Here is a 21646-nt window from a genome sequence, read left to right as displayed (position 1 = left end):
GAATAGAAAAAAAAAGTTCATTCGGCCCTAGCTAGATTACTATGTGCAGTTCTGCAATTCAGAGTCCTGCATGGATGTGATCACAATGGGAACGTTGCAGTAGGGATATTGTCTGGGCTGAAGAGTTTCAGTTGTGAGGAGAGATTGGACAGACTGGGGTTGTTTGTCGCCGAGCAGAGGAGATTGGAGAAGACATGACTGAGATGTACTAAATACTGAGGGATATGGATAGGATAGACTGAAAGAAGCTTTTGTTATTGATGGAGGGATCGAACACTGCGGCCAAGAGATTTCGGGAAAAGGCAGAAAGGTTTGAGTAGATTTGCGGAAAGGGTCAGAGAGGCGGAAATCATTCTAACCTTAAAAAAAATTGAGATGTTAATTTGCGATGCCAAAACATGTAAGATTATGGGCTAAACGATGGAAAACGTGATTGAGGTCGTTAAGCAGTTGTGTTTGACAAGTGAGGCCACAACAGGCTGAAGGGCCTCCTTCGATGTTGTTGTCCTCCACAGTATCCTGGTTAGTGTCCCCGCCCGTCACAGGGCTCATTTCTCCCCTGGGGGCATCGTCAAGTTTTAAACCTGTCGCTCTGTTCCCCAGTGAAGGTTATTCATGGCTGGCCTTCCATTCTCGATGGGACATGTCACAGGAAGGACAGTGCTGAATCAGCACTGGGGAAGGGCTGCAGCTCCTGGGGAGACGGAGTGTCAGTGAAAGTGCAAACACGTGACTTCAGCAAACTGCACATTGTGTTTGTGTTGCAATGAAAACCATTTCATAGAGTTGTTCCTGACTGATATGTTTATTTAAAGCAGGAATCTGAGGAAGAAAACAGAATAAACCTATTCAGATCTGAGCGCAGAGACATTTCCAGCAGAACTACGGAGGTTGTACAGCGTAGAACCGCGTTTGGATGCATTGAATTCGAATTGGTGGGCGCAGCTTGCTTTCACTAGGTGGAGTTCCCAGTGTGTAAAGCCGTTACACATGATACAGATCGTGGTCAATATGATGGTACATTTGCTCAGTGGTTCACACTGCTCTTAAGTCTATAGATTAGGTGGATCGGCCATGTTATATTGCGCTGATGTGTCCAGGGAGTGAATTCAGTATGTTAAGTGAATTAGCCATGGGTAACGCGGTGATAAGGTCAGCAGTGACACGATGCCAGGTTTTATTCCACCAGGTTTATTTGAAATCACAAGCCAGAGGGCTGCGGGGATAGAGACAGGAGCTAGGTCTGGTTGAGATGCTGTTCAGAGTCTCCCTATAGACTCGATTGGCTGAACTGTACTTTCTGCATTGTAGGGGGAACCTGTGATTCTATCAGAGAGGACACTGCCATCATTTACTGGGCTGCTGAGACATTGGAGACGATGCTGACGGTATTTAGTGGGGATGGAATTTTATTTATTTGTGTTTTGGGAAATTTGAAACTAAACCAAGTAAAACCGAATGGAAGTTTTCCAGAGTATATTCACTCTTTCAAGTTCATAAATTTCTGAAAGTCAAGATTTCAAAACCATCGATGTAGGACAAAGACATAATGGGAGTAGAATTTCTGTCATTCAGACAATCCGTTTCCAAAATATTTGGAAAGGCACATTTAGAGACACAGAAGCAGTGATTTTCACCAGGTGAGAGATAGCCTGTGGCCAGGTAAAAGTGTAAAGGAGGGTGTAGGGGCTAGAAGGTGCGAGGAAACAATATCTAATTTGGACGACTTCAGGTGCAAAGGAATATCGGAAATGTCTGCAGCTGAGTAAGATTCAGCAAAAAAACCTCATAGTTTTGAACGATTTCTATTAATATTCCACATGAAGCATTATAAATGAAACTGAGCAGATTTTGTCTATTGTCGAGGACAGCTATTCCATAATGAATAGGAAGTGACCCGTCTCATGGAGATCGATTTCCTGCTTTAATCCCATGCCTTAAAGATGGGAGGACGATCGCCATGATGTTGGATTCATTTGATACCCACTGAAATCTGCCAACGTAACTGAGCATCAAAACTGCCATCTTGTTTTGTAGTTCAACCTTCTGTTTTTCTCATCAGTATTTTCTTTAAGCTGAAATAAATTCGGAGCAAAATTGAATGCAACATTTAACATGGAGAATCTTTCTCTTGCCCTTCATTGCACCGGAGATTTGTGATAAATCGATACCTCATCAAAGTCGAAATAAAGCAATTTGATTCTGTTGTAAGTTACATTGGGATAATGAAAAGGAGTGCAAACGTTTCTTTTCTCCTTTCATTCCATCTTGACGTTCTATGAATTTACATCGAATGAAAGGGGTACAAATAAGGAGAGATCAGGTGCACTAGTTTATCCAGTGGGATTGTGAATTTTAATGTAACACTCCACACAAAGTTCTGATCAGTATTTTAAACAGTCAATTGAATTGGAACCGCAGAAAACTTTTCCAATGAAACGAATTTTTCATTATTTCACAACCTTTTGCTGTGTGAATCATACCACGATCAATCATCCAGCGTGATCACCAAGTTGGCAACAATTTTCTTGAGCAATCACAACATCCGCTGATGGGGGAGTGCCGAACCAGAGGACACAACTTAAAAATAAGGGGTAGACCATTTAGGACAGAGATGAAGAGAAACTACTTCACCCAGAGAGTGGTGGCTGTGTGGAATGCTCTGCCCCAGAGGGCAGTGGAGGCCCAGTCTCTGGATTCATTTAAGAAAGAATTGGATAGAGCTCTTAAAGATAGTGGAGTCAAGGGTTATGGAGATAAGGCTGGAACAGGATACTGATTGGGAATGATCAGCCATGATCATATTGAATGGCGGTGCAGGCTCGAAGGGCTGAATGGCCTACTCCTGCATCTATTGTCTATTGTCTATTGTGTATTATCTGCACATACCCATCCTCGGCGTGCCCTGTGCCATTTGTTGTATCCAGGTCACAGCATATTTCCTGGTCATGAAATTATGAGCGTAGTTCATGATCTGTCTGATCAGTTTGAGAAACCTTTTCTATTACTTCATTCCATCCCCTCAGAATTCTAAAGGTATCAATCAAATAGGGCGTTCGACCAAATGATGTAGGAATGGAAGTCGGCCATTCAGCCCATTGAGTCTGCTCCACCATTCAACGAACTCATGGCTGATCTGATCATCCTCAACTCCACTCTCCAGCATTGCCTCGACAAAGCTTCATCATCTTTCTGGTTAAATATCTGTCTGGCACAGTTTAAAAATACGCAACAACGCAGCCTCAACAACAATTTTGGCAAGGAGTTCCACCGATTCACTGGCCCCTGAGCAAAGAAATTACTCCTCATTTCTGAATTAAATAGGCAATATCTAATTCTGAGTTCATGTCCTCTGGTGCTCTCCTCATACCAGAGGGTGAACCACCTGCCCGTAACGACCCTGTCAAGATCCCATGAATATTGAACGTTTACAAATGTTATTATGTTATGAAAGAGCTCCCCTCCCTCTCCTTTGTTTCAAGGAGAATTATCCCAGCCTAACCAATCATTCCACGAAGCTCCATTTTCTCCAGTGTTGACAACATGTTCATTAATCTCTGCTGTCCCGGCAGCGTCCTTACATATTATTACGGCAGGCGGAGACATTTATGTGAAGAAACGGTTGGAATTTCAAGCACAGACGGGAATTGGAACTTGAAATCAGACAGCGACTGGAATCAGATTGGTCCACCCAAGGATGAAATAGAGTAATGATCACTCTCACAAATGAGAAACTAATCATATCTCATTGACATTCAATAACTTTACTGTAAACAAATTACCCCGTGTAATCGTCCATAGAGCTATTATTTCGGGGGGAAAATCTTACAGAAACTAGCTACATAAACGCTTTGACAACAATAACAAGTTCTTGAGACATTTTTTTGATTATAAACTCAACTCATTGTTCTGTGAATCCTACATCGTTTGCAAGGCACAAATGAGACGTGGAATATAACTCTCTCCATTTGCCTGGATGGGTGTAACTTCAATAACACTTCAAGAACTGGACACCGTCCACGACAATGCAGTCACTTGAGTGTACCCTCTTCAACACCTGCAATATTCATTCCCCACACCGCTAAGGCACAATTGCAGCAGAGTGCACCAACTATAAGATGCACTGGAGTAAGTCATTCGGGCATTTTTGACAACCTTCAAAGCTCAACAGCTGTACTGACTATAAGGACAAGGTTGGAAGATGCAATGAAGCGCCACCGTTTTCAAGATCCCCTCCAAGGCCCATAGCACCCTGACTTGGAAAGGAATCAGTGAGAAACTCATTAGTGAAACGGTCTTGATGGGCAAAGTTGCATACTTCAGCCTTCCATCTTTTATCTGACAATTTTAGGAATAATGTTGATTTATGCCATGACCAGACTTGTGCTCAGTACTTTAGCTGTTCCCTAAACTGGTGGTTGTAAAAATTCTGCTATCATCCACAGCCTGTGTTCAACAATAGAAAATATCCGAAAACCCTCTCAATCAACAGACTCCCCTTCAGATGAGAGTGGGGTTGGAGAAGCACAGCAGGTCCGGCAGCATCTGAGGAGCAGGAAAAATGGACGTTTCAGGCAAAAGCCCTTCATCAGGAATGAGACTGGGAGCACATGGGATGGAGAGATAAATGGGAATGGGGTGGGGCTGGGGAGAAGGTACCTGAGAGTGCTGTAAGTGGATGCAGGCGGGGGGTAAACATGATGCGTCAGAGAAGTAGGTGGAGTGGATAGGTGGGAATGAAGATACACAGGTTGGACAAGTCAGGCGGATGGTGTTGAGCTGGAAGGTGGGAACTGGGGTAAGGTAGGGGGAGGGGAAATGAGGCAACGGGTGAAGTCCAAATTGATGCCATGGGGTTGAAGGGTCCTGAGTCGGATGATGAGGCTTTCTTCCTCCAGGCATCGGGTCGTGAGGCAGTGGCGATACAGGAGGCCCAGGACCTGCATGTCCTCGGGAGAGTGGGAGGGGGAGTTGAAATGTTTGGCCATGGGGCACTGGGGTCGATTCTTGTAGGTATCCTGGAGATATCCTCTGAAATGTTGTGTGAGAACACATCTCCTCTCTCCAACTTAGAGGAGACCACATCGGGAGGAACGTGTACAAGAAATTACATGTGTGGAAGTGCAGGAGAAACTTTGATGGATGTGGAAGTCTCCATTAGAGCCTTGGACAGAGGTGAGGAGGTAGCTGTGGGTGCAGGTTTTGCAATTCCTGCAGTGACAGGGAAATTTATATTTCCCTCCCCACCCCTATCCACTTTTCACAAAGACTGTTTCCTTCACGACTACCTCGTCAATTCCACGCCCTCCAATGACCCAACCTCCCCTCGCGGCACCTTCCCCTTCCACTACAGGAAATGCAAAACCTGCACCCACATCTTCCCTCTCACATCCTTCCAAGGCTCCAATGAGCCTTCCACATCCATCAAATGTGCATGTCCACTTCCACACATGTCATTTATTGCATCTGTTGCTCGCGATGCGGTCTCCTCTACATTGGGGCCAACAGACACATTCTCGGAGAGCGCTTCAGAGAACATTTCCAGGGCACCCACAACATTCAACTCCAACGCCCCATGACGAAAAACATCAATTAGCACACCCTCCCCCTCCGACTCTCCCAAGGACATGCAGTTCCTGGGTCTCCTACACCGCCATTCCCTCACCACCAGACGCCAGACATTCCACCTCGGGACCCTCAACCCCAGGGCATTAACGTGGTCTACACCAGTTTCCTCATCTCCCCACGGCCACCTTATCCGAGTTCCAACTTTCTAACTTGGCACCAGCCGACTGACCTGTCCCACCTGTGTATCTTCCTTTCCACCTATCCACTCCACCCTCTTCTCCGACCTATCACCTTTAACCCCATCTCTATCCACCTCTTGCACTCTCAGCTAAATTCTTCCCAGAGCCAGTCCTCCCGTTTATCTCTCCACCCACGAGGCTCCCAACTTTATTCCTGATGAAGGGCATTTGCCCGAAACGTTATTTTTTTCTGAAACTCGGATGCTGCCTGACCTGCTGTGCTTCTTCAGCACCACTCTAATCATGATTCTGATTTCCAGCACCTGCAGTACGCACTTCCGTCCATCTGATTCCCCTGTCCATTGATCTTGAATAGGCCGTTGCTGAAGTTCCAGCATCGTTTCCCTGCTCTTATATTCCCACCTGCTGTCAAGAACAGAAAGTATCTCCAACCTCTCGAGACCACTTGATCCCTTGTCCAATCACCTTCAAACATTCGTGAATGTCTACTCCAATTTCTCTTTTATTACTTTAAACCACTCTGTATTCACACTTTTCTCATTGTGCGTCCTCAAATTCATTATTACCCACTTCACTGGATTGAAATCCCTTCAGCACATTTTCTTGCCAATTGTTTCCAATCTCCCTGCAGTCTATGGCTCTCTTCCTCATGGTTAAGGTCATGCCTAATTGTTACCTGATTTGCAAACAGCTAAATGATGGCCACGACAAATAATTAAAAATCGTTGACCTATATGAGTATACAATAGAACTCATAGAAGCCATGGTTCTTAAGCTTGCAGAGGACAGCAGAATTGGAGACTGTAAAGAAGGTGATCTAAGATTCCAGAAGGATCTTAATCCATTGCGTCTTTGGGCTGAAAAATGTCACATGAATTTCAATCTGGATAAATGGAAGTTATTGCATTTTGCTACATCAAATATTAGTATGCTTATACAATTAATGATCGGGCGTTGCATCATGTTGTGGAACACGGAGGCCAGGAATGCAAGGACATAATTCATTCTAGTTTGCTTCATATATCGACAGAATGACTAAAAAAAAAGTCATCTTGCTTTCATTGTTCAGTCCTTTGAGCGTAGGAGTTGGTACGTTCTGTTGAAGTTGAATATGACATTGGGTGATGCGTCTTCTGGAATACTGTGTCCAGTTCTTGCCGCCCAGTAATAGCATGGAAATTATTCAGCTGGAGTAGGTTTCGAACAGGTATGCCAGCGTATGGCGAGTGGGGAAGGTTTGTCTTAGAACGAAAAGCAGGATCGGCTGAGAATATTTTCACTCGAGCACTGGAGTTTGAAAGGCGACCTGATAGAAATTTATAAATTATTGAGAGTTCGGCTGGAGTTAACTGTAACTGTCTTTTCTCCAAGGAGGGGCACTTCAAGTGTTTAAAGTGAAAAGATGGATTTAAAATAAGACATGAGAGGCTTTTTTTAACAGAGGATGGTTTATGTGTGCAATTCACTTCCTGAGGCAGTGATGAATGAAAGTACATTTACAATATTTACAGGATATTTGGATCGATAAATGAATAGGAAAGTATCCGTGGAATTAACAAAAGCTATTCATTCATGCCTGGTACATAATTTATTGCCCAGAGCGAAGATCAGAATCAACCACGATATTATGGATCTGGAGTCACATACCAGCCAGACCAGATAGGTATGACAGTTTCCTTCCCTCTCAGGCATTAATGAATCAGATGGACTGATTCAGCATCAACATTAGACTCTAGGGATTTATTTAAATAAAATTCCAGCATCTGCCATGCTAGCGTATGAACCCGTGTCCACAGAATTATATCTGGACATTCATATTAACAATGCAGTAATAATATCACAAGGGCATTATTAACCCTCAGCAGTTACAAGAGCCGTCAGATGCGACTCGTTTAGTTTGTCATTATGTTCAGTATGAGCTGGTAGGAGTGAAAGGCCTGTTTTCATGCTGTTTGAGTCCATGACTTTGACGCTATGAAACTGACAGCTGGTTGGGATTAACAGCAGCATTGACAGTTGAATTGATCTCCTTCTGGAATATGTAATCTTGCTGGTTACTCTGGAGTATTCTGCTCATTGAGCCCTTCCCACACACGGGATTGTTGAATAGTCTGTCCCCAGTTTGACTGAGTAGATGGGTTTCCACTTCAGCATGTATTTGAATCCCGCATTGCCCTGGTTTCTCTGTGATATCGGTGTCCTTGTATCTACCCAGGATGAACGATTGGTTCAAATCATGTCCATGCAGACGCAAGTTCCGTTGTCCATGTTGTGAATATGTTTTTATTCTTCCTGATATACCCACAGGGTGTGGATGTTGCTGGTCAGGACAGCATTTGTTGTTCTTCCTGATTCGCTGCTACCTCGCTGCACAGAAGACATGGATTCGATCCCAGTCTCGTGTGACTGTGTGCAGTTTGCACAGTCTCTCTTTGCTTGTGTGAGTTTCCTCCCACAGTCTGAAGGTGTGCAGGTTACTGGGATCAGCCATGGGAAATGAAGGGGAAGGGAATAGGTATGGAGTGTAGGTCTGATAGGATGTGCTTCAGAGGGATGGTGTCGACTGGAAGGGCCGAATGGCCTGCTTTCCCATACGGTCGTCATTCTTGGATGAAGGGTCAGCTATTTTGTTCAGGTCCTGGAGACACAAGTAGGCAGGATTGGGTAAAGATGGTAGCATCCCCTGTAAAAGCGACATGCATGAATGGGATTGCAGGAAATTAAAGACATGTCCACTGTTCCTGAGATCAGGCTTTCATTCCAGGTTTTATTCATCGAACTTTAACATTACCAGGAAGCTGAGGAAGAAACAGGGTAAAGCAATTCAGATGTCAGCGCAGAAACATTGTCCGCAGCATCATGAGGAAAACTGACAAATTGCTCCAAGAAAGAGATTGTCTTTCAGAAATGTTAGTTCACAGAGATGTTTTTTGTTCCACTCAAGCCCTTAAGAAATTCATTAACAATTTAACTAAGACTTGAAATGTAAGAACACACTAGACGATGAGTCACGTCTGGAAACTGTGTTTCCAAGCCAGATGTTTGATAATTGATGATGATGCAATAGGCTGACGGACCATTGGCCATGCTTTTAAAAACTCAAAAACTGTCATTTTTCAACTGAACAAAATAGGCAAAAACAAAGACATCAAGAAAAGTTCCAAGCATTGCATATGTCATCCTTGGTGCGAAAGTGCTGAAATGCAGCTGTCTCACTGCTATTTCTCAAAGTTGATTTCCAGTCAGTGAAAAAAATGTTGTTGTTCCTTATGGAAACCTTAAATTGAACATGAGTTCCTGACATTACAAAACAGCAAAGGTAGCAGTTCTGTCAGAGTCAGTGAGAATTTCATATCGGAGATGAAATCAAATGAGAAGAAACGCTGAAATCAGTTGACTTTGCCTGCTGAGACTCAGTACTACAAAATGATCCTTATTGAAACATAGAGGTATTTTCAAGGATTTAATAAGTTGGATGCAGAAAGTTTGGTTCTGTGACCAGATCACCTCGTATCGAATGACTTGGAGATGCCGGTTTTGGACTGGGATATGCAAATTTGGAAATCACACAACCCCAGGTTATAGTCTAACAGGTTTAATTGGAAGTACTAGCTTTCGGACCACTGCTCATTTATCAGGTAATTGTGGAGTACACAGTTGTAAGTCACAGAATTTTTAGCATATGTTTACAGTGTGATGTAACTGAAATTGTACCTTGAAAAATACCTTGATTGTTTGCTAAGTCTCCGATCTGTTAGAATGACCATGTTAGCTTCACTTCTTTCATATGTAAAGTGCAAAACTTTTTTATTTTAAAGTTTAATTCTCAGGTGAAGTTTAACAGCTGATGTCTGCCCCCCTGTGCTGCTGTCTGTTCCATAATGTTTGGACTGATTCCAATTTATTAAAATGAGTTACCAGAGACTTACATGGATTCATGCAGTTTTTGAGCAAAGTACAATGTATCTCTGCAAGTACAAATTCACCCCACAAAAGTATATGTGTGTGTGTGTGTGTGTGAGAGAGAGTGTGTGTGTGTGTGTGTGTGTGCGTGTGTAGGAGGTTCTCTGTTTGTGGATAGGGCAATGGGATCATCTGTACTGTGACATGAACCCAATAACCATGGGTACCGAATTTAGTTATCAGTCTCTGTGGGGGCACTTTGAGCTGCTGCCTGTTCCGAAGACCGCCTTGGAGGATTGTCACCCGAAGATCCGAGGTCGAATGTCCTGGATCACTGAAGTGCTCTCCAACTGGGAAGGGGCACACCTGTCTGTTGATTGATGTGCAGCGCCCATTCCGTTGTTGTCGCCTCTGCTCGGCTTCACCAATGTACCATGTCTTAAGGCATTCTTGCCTGCAGTGTGTCGTGTATTTTAGATTAGCGTCAGTCTAAACATTATGGTATGGATTCAGCACACAGGGACTAACACCTTCAACATATTATCTGTACTGACACTAATTGGTAAAGTCCACCTGAGAATGTAACTGTTCAAAGAAAGTTTTTCGATTTACATAAGAAAGAAATGAACCTAACATAGTCATTCTAACAGATGGAAGACTGAACAAGCAATCAAGGTATTTTTCCAATGTATAATTTCAGTGACATTACACTGTAACCTTTCGCTATAAATTCTGTACCTTACCACTGTGTACTCCACAGCCACCTGATGAAGGAGCAGCTCTCCAAACGCTATTGCTTCCATTAAACCTGTTGGACTATGACCTGGTGTTGTGCGATTTTTATCTTCGTATTAGAATGCGGATCTCACAAGTAAAATAGAAATGATGAAGCATTTATTCTCTCCGACAGTTCTGTATCAGTGGACTTTCTTGTAGCAGAGGGCTGTTGAGGAAGTGTCATTAGGTGTAATGAGGCTGAGATCGGCAGATCTTCAAACAGCAAAGACATGAAGCGTTATGGCGAAAGGCAAGAATGTGCCGTTCAAGGTTATCAGATCAGACATGAAACCATTCAAATGAAGAGTAGACTAGATGGTCTGAATGGTGTCTATCTGTTCCTAAAATTGTTGGCCTAAATATGAAGCTGCAAAACCGACCTGAGTAAAATGGGCCAAATTTAAAAAAGCTTGGTCCCCCGGAGCACTGAACCGAGGTGAAATGTACAAAGAACAGCACACAAAGGGCAGGCAATATTGGGTCATTGATCTGTAGTGATCAGTATGCCAAGGTAAACAGGAAAACTGATATTCAGTATCTACACTGAACCTGGCTCCACGAGGTATGTAGTTAACTCTCACAAACCACTATTCCCCTTCCGTTTTCCTGATGCCCCCTCCATTCTTGTTTTAAACTGATTGAAAGTCAGGCAATTGCCGATGACATTGCTGATGTGGAACTGTAGCATATAGAACATAGAACATTACAGTGCAGTACAGGCCCTTCGGCCCTCGATGTTTCGCCACCCTGTCATACTAATCTGAAGCCCATCCCATCTACACTATTCCATGTACGTCCATATGCCTCTCCAATGACGACTTAAATGCACCTAATCTTGGCGAATCTTCCACCGTTACAGGCAAAGCATTCCATGCCCTAACTACTCTCTGAGTAAAGAAACTACCTCTGACATCTGTCTTATACCTGTCTCCCCTCACTTTAATGTTGTGACCCTCGTGTTTGCTGTCCCCAAGCTTGGAAAAAGACTCGCCCTGTCCACCCTATCTAAACCTCTGATTATCTTGTATGTCTCTATTAAGTCACCTCTCAGTCTTCTCTCCAACGAGGACAGCCTTAAGGCCCTCAAGTCTTTCCTCGTAATACATTCGTTCCATACAAGGCAACATGCGAGAAAATCTCCTCTGCACCCTTTCCAAAGCGTCAACATCCTTCTTATAATGCGGTGACCAGAGCTGTTCACAATATTTCAAATGTGGTCGTACCAGATCTTTGTACAGCTGCAACATAACCTTCTGATACCAGAACTCAATCCCTCTATTAATAAAGACCAAAACACTGTTTTCCTTCTGAACAACCCTGCCAAATTGGGTGGCACCTTTCAGGGATCTGTGTACCTGGACACCGAGATCTCTCTGTTCATCTGCACTACCAAGAATCTTACCATTAGCCCAGTAATTTGCACTCCGATTACTCCGTCCAAAGTGTATCACCTCACACTTGTCCACATTAAACTCCATTTGCCACCTCTCAGCCCAGCTCTGCATCCGATCAATGTCTCTCTACAACCTACTCCAACCTTCGTCACTATCCACAACTCCACCGACCGTAGTGTTGTCCGCAAATTTACTAACCCACCCGTCTAAGCTCTCATCCAGGTCATTTATAAAAATGACGAACAGCAGTGGACCCAACATCGACCCTTGCGGAAAGCCGCTAGTAACTGGACACCGGGATGAACATGTTGCATCAATTACAACACTCTGTTTTCTTTCAGCGAGACAATTACTGATTCAAACTGCGATGTCTCCCACAATCCCATTCCTCCGCATTTTGTATAATAGTCGACTGTGGGAACCTTATCGAACACCTTGCTGAAATCCACATACACCGCATCGACCGATTTACTCTCATCTACCTGTTTGGTCACTTTGCCAAAAAACTCATAAGATTCGTTAGGCACGACCTACCCTTTACAAAACCGTGCTGACTGTCCCTGATCAGATTATTCTTTTCTAGATGATTATAAATCCTATCTCTTATAACCTTTTCCAACGCTTTATCAAAAACTGAAGTGAGACTCACTGGTCTGTAATTACCAGGGTTGTCTCTACTACCCTTCTTGAACAAGGGAACCACATTTGCTATCCTCCAGTCCTCAGACACTATTCCTGTAGACAATGATGATTTCTAGATCAATGGCACAGGCTCGGCAATCGCTTCCTTTGCTTCCCAGAGGATCCTAGGATAGATCCCTTCTGGCCCAGAGGACTTGTCTATTTTCTCACTCTGCAGTATTTCTAATACTTCTTCGTTGTGAACCTCAATCTCTTCTAGTCTAGATGCAAGTATCTCTGTACTTTCCTCGCCAACATTTTCATTTTATATAGTGAACACTGTCGAAAAATATTTATTTAGTGTTTCCCATGTCTCCTCTGACTCCACGCACAACTTCCCACTATTATTCTTGATTGGCACTAATTTAACTCTCGTCATTCTTTTATTCCTGAAATACCTATGGAAAGCCTTAGGGTTAACCCTGATCCTATCCGCCAACAAAGTCGAATGTCTCCTCCTGGCTCTCATGCCTCCTCCTGGCTCTTTTGAGCTCTCTTATTAGTTCATGCAGGGAAACGATTCTGTCTGCTGCACATCATTCTGCTTCGAAATATCAGGCAGTATTTCATATTGATTACTGTAAACATTAACCTTTAACAAGCCATGACAGTGAAATCACGGAATCCTCATCAGTATACTACCAGGGAATATTTCTGTTAACACCACCATGGACACCATGAAATTCGCCATTCTATACTCCCATCCTTCTGTGCGTGATCCCCTCGGCCCTATTCCGGTCTTGTTGGTTGGTTTACAATACTGAGGCTATCCAATCATCTTTGTATTTCAGTTTCTAAAGGATGAGACCTTCTCTCTGAGCCGGCAATGTGCTTGCTCAGTGGTGAGAACAATGTCCGTGTAAACGAGAAAAGTGCTTGAAATCGGCCTTTCCTGTTTTTCATTCCGAGAAGCTGAGGCAAACCGTTCGGCAGGACAGGAAATAGCGGGCGTGAGCAGTGAGAACGAGGTGAGGCAGTATAAACTACAGAGTAATGGGGAAACAATGGGCAAGGAACACTGGGACGGGAGGGGCTGAATGCTTCCTTTCTTTGCTGTAAGCAGACACTGGTGTTGAACTCTGACATGAGACAACATCAGATAAGTCGGTGAAATCTTACTTTCTGCTTTTTTTTCTCCCGAGGCCTGTGTCACACTTGGGGAACTGTGTCTGCGTGCTTCAGTCTATGGGTAAAAATGGGGTTCAGTTCCCATCTCAAACTTTAATCCCATTTATTGTTTTTTACGAGATTAAAACGTTCCAGAGAAATTAGCATTCAAGTGAAACATCAGAGTTCACAAGGTTTCATACCAAGTGCGGGGAAATGAAATGAAGGGACCCTTTTCTGTGCTGTAAACACTCCATAATTCAATCATTTTTGAGGGGAAACATATCTGCAGTGACATAATTCCAAAAACTGTGTGATGAAGAAACGGTGCAACGGCTCCTGCCCTCATCCCTGGTGGTCTAGTGGTTAGTATTCAGGGCTTTAACTGAGTGGCCTGGTTTTCCTTACTGTTCAGGAAATCAGGACTTCTTGTTGGTGATGCAGAGAGCGCAGCTCTACCAGGAATCTGTTTCATGCCTTAGATCAGACAATACCCCAGCTCTTCAAAGAAGGGAAAAGTGCCTTCCCTCTCCCTGCACATTCGGAAAGTTAATCATTCATTCTCCTCTGATTCCACTTCCCAAAGAGTTTCAAAATGTTGTCAAAACTGAGTCTCAGCTATTTCTTTTCTGTGCTTTTCATACACAGGAGCTGCAGCGATTGAGTGCGTTGGTTTCTGAAAACGGAACGTACCCAAGTGCAATGTATTAGGCTCTTCCAGGATTGCCTTCTCTGACAGCGCTGGGACATGACTGATGTTGTCTGTGATATGTAAGTGCCAGTGTCTGAGTTGAGTAGACAAAGTTAAAAATATCAGGGCATAGGCCTGCAGGTTTATTTGGAAACACTAGCTTTCGGAGAGCCGCTCCTTCATCAGGTGAGTGTTTTTCTGCAGAAACTTGGTGTGTGTGTCAATATGCGTGATCTTTTGGAAGATCATCTGGACTTTAATCGACCGTTCGTGGAAACGACGGTACCCATGGCTTGGAGGTGTTGGTGTTGGACTGGGGTTGATAAATGTAATAATCACACAAAGCCATTTTAGATTCCAAGAGGTGACAAACACCTGATGAAGAAATAGTGCATGGAACACTGGTGCTTCCAAATATGTCTGTTCAATACCATCTGGTGCTGTTTGATTTTTACTCTGATAGCTCTTGGCAATGTTTAACTGATCGAAGACAGTGAAAGAATTTTCGTTCGTGGAGATGAAAATTTCAAATATTACCCACCTCAGCATTACAAAAATGATTAGGTTGGATGTGTGATGAATTGCCATAATGCGCTTGCGCAAAGTAAAAGTTGAACTTACAACCGCCTGATGCGTAGCCAGCTATACGAATGGTTGTGCCACTGGCCAGATGCACAGCTGAGGTTTTACACGCTGCAGAGCTGTGGGGTTAACAAGGACATGAGCAATAACAGTAACAGTCACAAGGTGAACAAAGAACAAAGATAATCACCATCATTGATTCACTTCAAATTGTCCTCAAAAAAACGACCATTCACAATCTGATCAGCCAATCAATGAGGTCACTGCTGATCTTGGAAATTGCAACTGACTTTGCTACGTTTTCACCAAAATTTGAAGTAAACTCCATCCTAATCATAACATCGCATATTCCCATTAATTTTCAGCTTTAGATTACGTTAGTGACCGGACCGTATTTGCTGGAAATGAGTGAAAACGTCCTTCTGGTGATGTAATCCAGTGCAGAGACGGCCAGAAATGAAAAGACAAAGACGTGAATCATCACTCCCATTTCTCTCTGTACCAATGCGTTTTCCTGAGTTTAATATTTGCAGGACTTGTCTTTACTATCTAAAGAATTAATTATTTTCCCGGGAAAGATTCTTCATAAATCAATTAACATCTGAGGTGTTGAAACGTATTTTACTTTAGATTAAAATAGTTGAATATCCTTTCCCCCAGCCTAATGTCCCAATACTCCCTCCTTATCCATATAAATACCAGCTGATCCAGGTGAGGTTGGAGCTCCCAACCTGAAGTTCCAATTCTCCTTGCTGCTCCATGTCATTAGAAGCGGCTCTGTTCTTGAAGTTGGAGCTCCCAGTGTGATGTCCCAATGCTCCCTGCTCCATGTCAGTAGAAGTGGTACAGTTCAGGTTAGACATACCACTCTGATGTCCCAATGCGCCCAGCTGCTAAATGTCATTAAACGCTGATCCTTGTGAGGTTGGAGCTCCCAGTCTGATGTCCCAATGTTCCGTCCTCCATGTCAATAGAAGTGGTCCAGTTGAGGTTGGATCTATCACTCTGATGTCCCAATGCTCCCTGCTGCTACATGTCATTAAAAGCTGCTCCAGGTGAGAGTGGAGCTCCCAGAATGATCTCCCAAAGCTCCCTGCTCCAGGCCAACTGAAGCTGCTCCAAATGAGGTTGGATCTTGCATTCGGATGTGCCAATGCTCCCTGCTGCTCCAGGTGTGGTTGGAACTCCCAGACGGATGCCACAATGCTCCCTGGTCCACGTCAAAAGACGCTGTTCCAGGTGAAGTGGGAGCTCCCATCCCTGGCGGCGCACATACGTCTATACCATCATAAAAATACTGCCCACTGTACATTTCCACCACTGGAACCATTGGTGGACTATCCACATCATGAGAACCTAATATTATTTTTAGTCACCACCGAATCATTATTTCCAAAAGTCATTCTTTCTTAAACCTTACTTAGCATGTGCATACTGCAGTCAATCCAAAGTAAGATAATGGTGCTAATTGATCTATGCTTAATAAACATTACATCCTATTTTTCATGTTGAGTAACTGCGAGTTAGCAAGGACAATGTTTATATTGAAATCACACTTTTATTCCAGGTGAGAGAATGTGGTTTGCATTGTTTAACATGAACTTGTTCACTGTGTAAAATGATCAAATAAATCTCAATTTCAAAACAAAATTGGTAACGTTGTCATCTATCTTGAAATGTGACGTCTTCTTCTTTCAACCAGACGGGTATTATAACGAAAAGTCTGTTAATGATATTCGTATAAAGACACTTTAAATCGCAAGGTTTGTGAAGGTTTGTAGCTCAGGTTGAGGTTTAGGGTGTAGGTTTGCTCGCTGAGCTGTAGGTTTGAAATCCAGACGTTTCATTACCTGGCTAGGTAACATCATCAGTGGAGATCTCCAAGTGAAGTGAAGCTGTTGTCTCTTGCTTTCTATTTATATCTTTCTCCTGGATGGGGTTCCTGGGGTTTGTGGTGATGTCATTTCCGGTTTGTTTTCTGCGGGGTTGATAGATGGCTTTTTGATCTATGTGTTTGTTTATGGCATTGTTGTTGGAGTGCCAGGCCTCTGGGAATTCTCTAGCATGTCTTTGCTTAGACTGTCCCAGGATCAATGTGTTGGCCAAGTCGAACCGGACTACCAAAAATCCATAAACCAGGAGCCCCCTCAGACCCATAGTCTCATTAGCCAGAGCACCAAATTACAGACTGGACAAAGAACTACACGCAAGACTGAAGTACCTCATAGAAAATTCACAGCACTCCATCCACTCCACCCAGGAATTCCTAAAAATCATCAAAAACACCAAAGTCGAGGAAGGGGAAGCAATGGTCTCATTCGACATAATAGCACTGTTCACCTTCATCAACATCGACATGGCAAAGGAAACACACTTTTAGAAGAGACCATCACACACACCAACCACCATCAATCACATTACCAACGAAAACATCATGAAGCTTGTGGACCTGTGCCTCACAACCCACTACACGTTCAACAACATCGTCTACAAACAAACCCCCAATGGCCCACCCATAGGACCTCCGCTATCAGGATTCAGAGCAGAAGCGGTAATGCAAAGACTAGAACAAACAGCCCTAGAAACAATCAAACGAAAATCTGGGTCCGCTACGCAGATGACACCTTTGTCATCACAAAACGAAACAAGATAGGAAAGACATTTAACATCATCAACAACACTCTCACAGGCATAAAGTTCAACAAGGAAGAAGAAACCGACAACAAACTCGCATTCCTGAATGACACAGTAGAAAGAAAGGACAACGGAGAACTACAAACCTGTGCATACAGAAAACCGACAAACACTGACCAAATACTTAACTACACCAGCAACCATCCCATCACACACAAACGAAGCTGCGTCAGAACAGTATTCCAACGAGCCACCAGACACTGCAGCACAGACGAACTTCGGAAAACAGAGGAAAACCACCTTTACAATGTATTCGAGAAGAACAGATACTCAAAAAATACAGTCCACACATTCCTCAAGAACAAACCACGACAAGCAGACCAAACACAGCCAGAAACCATAACCACCTTACCATACATAAAAGAAGTTTCAGACATGACAGCCAGACTACTAAGACCCCTCAGAATCCGAGGAGCTCACAAACCCACCAACACTCTCAAACAAAAACTAACAAAATTAAAAGAACCAGAACAATCCACAGACAAAACCAACGTCATCTACAAAATTCCATGCAAGGACAGTCACAACTACTACGTAAGACAACAGGAAGAAAGTTAGCCACCAGGATATACGAACACCAGCTAGTCAAAAAAAGACACGACCTTCTCTCCCTCGTAGCCCTACACACGGATTAAAAATACCACCATTTCTACTGGGACAACACATCTATCCTGGGACAGGCTAATCAAAGACACGCCTAAGAATTCATAGAGGCCTGGCACTCCAACCACAACGCCATAAACAAACACATAGATCTAGATGCCATCTATCAACCCCTCAGAAAACGAACAGGAAATAACATCACCACAAACCCCAGGAACCCAATCGAGGACAAAAATATAAATAGAAAGCAGGAGACAACAGCTTCGCTTCACTTGGAGGTCGCCACTGATGATGATGTTACCTAGCCAAGTAATGAAACGTCTGGATATCAAAGCTACAGCTGAGCAAGCAAACCTTCACCCTACATTTTAAATTATTTTTCATGTTTATGTTGCACGAATCTGCGGTCATTGATCCACAGTTTAGTTTCACTCCCTAAAGGTAACATGCTGATTTCTCCAGTTGTTCATAGTTCAATGTGATGCATCCAGTGTGTGCATAACGAGAGGGAGCTTGCTTCCCACATCTTGTGTTTATCTGTGCCTTATGTCCAGCATTCATCAATGGCGAGAGCAAGGGGCGAGGGCGAGACCAATGTGTCAGCCTTTCCGTGCCCATGCACGGCACCAACATTGGCAATTCTCCACTCTGCATTTACAGCCAGTTCTCAGTGCCCCTACACCCACGCCCTGCCCCTTTGAAGTATCGCCATCATTTTGTGCTGTCTCGCTGTGCTCTTCTCACCAGGATGAATTACTTCTTCTCAAACTCCTTCAGATTTCATCTGACAAAACGTTCATTAAGAATTCCTTTGCATAAACATGCACTTCGCAGCTCTCGTTATTTGATTTTCCTGGATGTCTTTCATACGAAAAAACGTTCACAGCAACTTGATTTGCAAAAGGAAACCGCGCTCCCTTTCATTATCCCTATGCAACCTACATTTCAATACAGTTTAGACAACAGGCTCAAGCCATTCTTTGAAATTTTGTAACAGCGGAAATGGATGTAAACTGACTCTTCGCGTTCCAGTTCCAATACGACAGCTGTGATCATCTGAAAACAGCACCACGAAAATGACATTGATGACAGCGACGAGAGTGGGATTCGAACCCACGCGCGCAGAGCGCAACGAATTAGCAATCCATCGCCTTAACCTCTCGGCCACCTCGTCACAGACCCTGGGGCATCTATGACCTTATGAATAATTGAATTGGGTAAATTTTGCAGAGCAGCAGGTATTTCTCCCTGGTGTTGGTAAAATGATAAATAACATAATACGGTTCCAAGACTATGGTCTGACCCCTGGGTTGTGGGGCAAGTGCACTCCCACTGTCACACAATGCACACAGTGATCTGAACAAAAATGAGGAAATGAATATGTAACAAGGTCTGTTGAATACTGAGAATATTTGAAGTCAACGGAATGAAGACCCCAGACAGCAGGAGGTGTTCTTTCAATAAAGAGTTGAATAGAGCTCTTAAGGATAGTGGAATCAAGAGTTATCGGGATAATGCAGGAACAGGATACAGATTGAGGATGTTCAGGCCATGATCATAATGAATGGTGGTGCTGGCTCGAAGGGCAGAATGGCCTACTCCTGCACCTACTGTAAATTGTCTATTAAATTGCCTGTGAGGAATTGTTTTCCAGACTGGAGGAGAGTGCATAGTGCTCAATGTCAATATTCGGAACACCTAACTTCCGCTCAGATGTTTTTGACACGCACTTGTGTACAGAACAGACAATTTCAAAATCCAAAATAAGGCTAAACTGACAATTGAAGGCAACAATGCAAAAACCTTGATCTGTATCATTTTCCTGCACTGTGCGACACCAAGTCACTGTATGATCACAGCAACACAGTGAGCAAGTGTCAGAAGGAAAATGAGTGCAGTGCCAGTGCGCATACTGGGAGCAACAGGTGACAGACGGGGATGTGCATATCCCACAACTGGAACACTTCCCAAACAGCGGACTGCGGTGGAAGAATTCAGAGGGAGTTTACACTATGAAATTCGATGCCAGAGACACAATGGAGATCTGTCATTGAGTCTGTTCAAGATGAAGATTTTAAGATTTCTACAGATGCAAAACAAAATAAAAAGCTCATGGGTTAGTGAAGGCAAAAGATGACATTGTACATATCATCAATCTACCCATCTTTACAATGAGGACCTCACCACTTTACTCACGCGGGGACAGAATCACTGGTGAAGATGATCATATAATCCCCATTACGAGCCATGGAATCAGAGAAAGTCGGTTTCCCAAATGTTAAGGTAAAACCAGGAATGTGGAGTTAAGCATTAATGTGTTGCTCCTGTGCTGAAGGTGACCAGTGCACGGTATCTCTGTTTCAGTATAGTGGGCTGTGCTGTGCCGAAGTTTGAAGTTTGAGTCTCACATGGAGCAGCTTCAATTTGTCGTCGTGTTGCGGGATACGGACAGAAGGTGATATTGAGCAAAGCCAAGTTTATGGGAAAATACCCGTGTTTGTGGATAGAGAAACAACCTTTTCCGGATAACGACTCCTTGATCTACAAACATACTGCAAGTATCTAAAACGTGAAGAGACATATGTGGAGAGAGAGAGAGGCTAAGGTGATTTTTTTAGCAGGTGGATAACGTTTCCCATGAGCACTGCTTTAAATTCCGGGAAAATTGATGTTGAACTGGTTTCATGTTTCACAGTTTGTTACAAACTCACAAAGGTTGTTGCAATAATCATAAAAAAAGTAATCACATCGGACCGTTTGAATATTGTATTGAATTGAATTTTGGTCTGAGCATATTTTATCTTCAATGACGTGCTGCAGAGCAGTACAGGGGGTTAAAAAATCAAAAGGACAGAGTCTTCTTGGTGGATTTCTTGGGTGGAGTTAAGAATGTACGATATATACAAAACATCATGTGAGTGTGGTCAAATTTTTAAAGTGGGTGTTGCCTCTCCAAGTGATGATTCAATTCCTGCTCATTAGGATATAATTTCTGTCTGCAATTATTTTAGGACATCAGCTCCATTTACAGAGTTTCACCTTGAATAATACGCCACAGCTTACCAATCCATGAACTTGTTATACTCAGTCTTATTCAGTTGTACATGTTCATGAAATATCTTTGTGTCTGAAGTCAACAAATTCGAAATTGTTCCGCAACTATACTGACTTTCACTCAATGGTAAATTCTATCCTTGTACGTTTGTTCGTGTATCTTTTAAAACACTCTGAAATCAGCTTCTACGTTTTATTTCTGTAAAGTCGTTCACGATTTAAATAACTCTATTGAGTGGAAGAAACTCTCATCCAAACTTTTCTTAATCATTCACTAATGGTTTTGAAGCTCTAACGAAAGTTATTGATGCACTCAAAAGAGGGACTTTCCCCGATTTACTCATTCAAACCTCGCGTTACGTGAAAATCTCATTTGTTTCCATTAAACTTGC

At 43.2% G+C, this 21646-nt stretch overlaps 1 non-coding gene across 1 annotated transcript; it reads right to left on the bottom strand.

Moving 5' to 3' along the window:
* Nucleotides 1-19292: 19292 nt before the first annotated feature.
* On the bottom strand, nucleotides 19293-19374 carry trnas-gcu (transfer RNA serine (anticodon GCU)). The gene has a single exon. It is a non-coding gene; the product is annotated as a tRNA-Ser (tRNA).
* Between the last annotated feature and the right edge of the window lie 2272 nt (nucleotides 19375-21646).

Source organism: Chiloscyllium punctatum, unplaced genomic scaffold (assembly GCF_047496795.1).
Source record: "Chiloscyllium punctatum isolate Juve2018m unplaced genomic scaffold, sChiPun1.3 scaffold_244, whole genome shotgun sequence".
Classification (NCBI taxonomy): Eukaryota; Metazoa; Chordata; class Chondrichthyes; order Orectolobiformes; family Hemiscylliidae; genus Chiloscyllium; species Chiloscyllium punctatum.
The sequence above is the reverse complement of the archived record's forward strand: the minus strand, read 5'-3'. Positions and strand labels throughout refer to the sequence as shown.